Source organism: Balaenoptera physalus (genome assembly GCF_965194825.1).
Source record: "Balaenoptera physalus genome assembly, chromosome: 1".
Lineage (NCBI taxonomy): Eukaryota > Metazoa > Chordata > Mammalia > Artiodactyla > Balaenopteridae > Balaenoptera > Balaenoptera physalus.
This window is the reverse complement of record NC_138882.1, coordinates 13,346,702-13,349,830: the sequence shown is the minus strand read 5'-3', so window position 1 is coordinate 13,349,830 and position 3,129 is coordinate 13,346,702. Positions and strand designations below refer to the sequence as shown.

Genomic DNA, 3,129 nt, shown 5'->3' with positions numbered 1-3,129 from the left:
AGGCAAATTTGATTAGCAGTTGCTTCATGCTGATCTTGATAAGTCATCACATTCAAAGCAGATGTGCTTTTCAATAATCCTAAATTTAAATTCTTTCAGTTCTTTTTTTCCTCCTAAAGTGTGTATGCTCTTCAGAAGCATTCAATTTCATATCAACAAAAATATTTAAGTGCATAAGTTAAAGAGTGTTCCTTTTAAATAAGCATTCTAAACTACTATGAGGCTAATTTTGAATGAGAAATGCTGCACTTTTGAAGAATAGCTATATCATTAATCTGTAATCAGCCATTGACATATTCATTTGTTCAAGAGACCAGCTGTTGGTAGGACAATTTTCATAAAATTAAGAAATCAATGTTATAACCATATGCAGTGTTTGATTTGATAAAGAGTAGAATTAGTAATAAAACTAGAGTGTAGTACTTAATAAAGAGATGACATTCATATAACCTTAACCCTTTACACAAATAAATCTGAAATTAAAATGTTTTTTTAACTTAGAAATAATTTTTTTCACCTTCCAACATATGTTCTGAAAGTTCTTTATTTGTGTTTTGTAGAGAAGTGATATCAGAAAAATGTAACTCCAAAGACAAAAAAGTGAGCTAATAAATATGTCCTTAGTATGAATATCTGTGACTAGGTTAAAATAAATCCAACAATAATTTACACATAAAATTCCATATATAGGTCATTTTGAGATAAGATAATTACCATAATAAAAAATGTTTTGATACAAAATACTTAATCTAATGATTTGAGTATATATTCTCAATTCTATTCATACAATTTAATTCATGCAAACTAAAGGTAAATTGTTTAAATCAAAAGAAAAATAATTTAGAAATAGAGATTATTTTGGAAATCAAATGAGTCAACACAGGGTGATAAATTATGTGTGATCTATTGTTATAGAAAGTAAACACAAATAATACACAAAATGACCTTTATTGTCTAGTTTTAATAACTTCTTTGAAGAAATCATAATCAGAGGACTTCTAAAAGTATCAATCAATTGTATACATGTAATTTAATAAGAAATATGAATACATGTGCACTCATAGATATCAAAAGGTTTGAAATTCAGTTCTTTAATTCAAGCAGGTAGGAAAAATGTGATCACAGAATTATGATATAATTAGAATAATTGAATTACTTTGCTAGCTTAAATAAAAAGAGCTCTACAAATGTTGAGTATTTGATTTAAAATCAATTCTTTATGGAAAGAAAACCCTGTTCTAACAGGTTATATGTTGAATAACAAAGGAAACATCTTCAATTTAGGTTTCTAAATTGGTTTTTACAGTTCTCCACTAAAATATTTAATTGAAACACTTTAACACTTTGCATGTATAAAGATGCACAAAACGTCAAATAAAATGACCATAAGCCTGCCTTGTTGAGCCTGTCCACAGCCTCTATCACCACCAAATACAGCTTTATTGATGAGACCACTAGCTGAGGCAAGAAAATATCAAGCCTCACATACTGTATCTTCCTGTTCACAGGTTTTTTTTTCAGTTTCTTCAGCAGTGAGAAATTAAGGAAAACAATCACAGAGGAAACAAATCTCATCACAAATATACTTTTCTAAATGCCCTAAAACCTTAGCTTCAACCCTGTAATTTTGCAACTTCAATTTCCTTAATAATATAAGGGTAAAGTAAAATAAGCAAGCAGACAAAAACATAGCAGCAAATTATTTTACATTCTTTTAATGGAGATAAGGGGGTCTCTTTCCTGCTCTTGAATTTGAGCAGGGTTGCTACTGCTTTGATCAAAAAAAGATGGTGTTTTAAGTTCCAACTGTTCTCAGCACTCCACTTATTTTTCTGATTAAGTGGGGCGGGTCCCTCGGGGGTCAGAAGCCACCATGCTGAGGGCGGCGTGGAGGGCGCTGAGTCCGATTCGGACCCAGGCAGTGACCCAGGCCCCAGTCCTCGGGCTGCCGGGCGAAGGGTGCGCCAAGCTTCTCTCCGTCCAGCGGGACCTTCCCTCACGTCCTGGAGGTTTCATCCTCCGGGCCACCCGTGGATATGCCACCCAGAAACCAGTCCAGCCCAGCCATGAAGATGACCCACCCCCTTCTATGCTGCTCAAGGACTACCAGGACATCCCTGGAATTGAGAAGGTTGATGATGTCGTGAAAAAACTCTTTATCTTTGGAAATGGCCAACCAGAAAGAGAAGCTAAAAATCAAGAAAGAGCAGCTGATGAACAAGGTCGAGGAAAACCCTAAGGACACCAGCTCCCTGGAGGCTCGAATCGTTGCCTTGACTGTCAAGATCCGCAGTTATGAAGAACACATGCAGAAACATCGAAAGGACGAAGCCCACAAGCGCTATCTGCTGCTGAGCATTGACCAGAGGAAAAAGATGCTCACAAACCTCCGCAAGACCAACTATGCTGTCTTTGAGAAGACATGCAGGGAGCTGGGGATTGAGTACACCTTTCCCCCTCTGTACTACCGAAAAGCCCACCGCCTCTGGGTGACCAAGAAGGCTCTGTGCATTCGGGTTTTCCAAGAGGCTCAAAAGCTAAAGAAGCAAAAAAGGACCTTAAAAGCTGCAGCTGCAGCAGCCCGGAAACAAGGTCAGAAGAACCCAGAGAGCCCTTCCAAAACTGAACCAGAGGCAATCAAAGAAAACCAATAAATGTTGAAATTTAAAAAAAAAAAGATATTTTCTGCCTTGCCTCATAGCCATGTATTTGGTAATAAGAATAGCAACTAAATTTTTTATACTGAATATCAATTTCTCAAATAGATAAATAGGCAAATGTATGAGGATTATAGATGGGGCCCCTTATAAGAAAGCTTTTGCCTTCTTAAAAATTGGAAGACGTATATTTGCAATATATATGACTCTTACAAAAAATTCAAATGACTATATTAACTTTCAGTCAGAAGGAATGCTTATTATAACACTACATTCTTTTAATAAATGTTATTAAAACACATATAAAAGATATAAAATGTTATTAAAATGAATTTAAAAATCTATAATATTTAAAATGATGCTCTTTACAAAAATATTCATAAATTAAGTAAGATGCATTGTTTAGTTTTATATTTTGTTCAAAGTAATTTTGTTTAAATATAGGAATTAAAAAGTATATACCTCTGGCTTT

The 3,129-nt window shown here is 34.5% G+C and overlaps 1 pseudogene across 1 annotated transcript; it reads left to right on the top strand.

The window, feature by feature from the left end:
* Window positions 1-1,822: 1,822 nt before the first annotated feature.
* On the top strand, window positions 1,823-2,677 carry LOC309644226 (small ribosomal subunit protein uS15m pseudogene; annotated as a pseudogene). Its single transcript has one exon. The product of its transcript is annotated as a small ribosomal subunit protein uS15m pseudogene (transcript).
* Window positions 2,678-3,129: the final 452 nt, after the last annotated feature.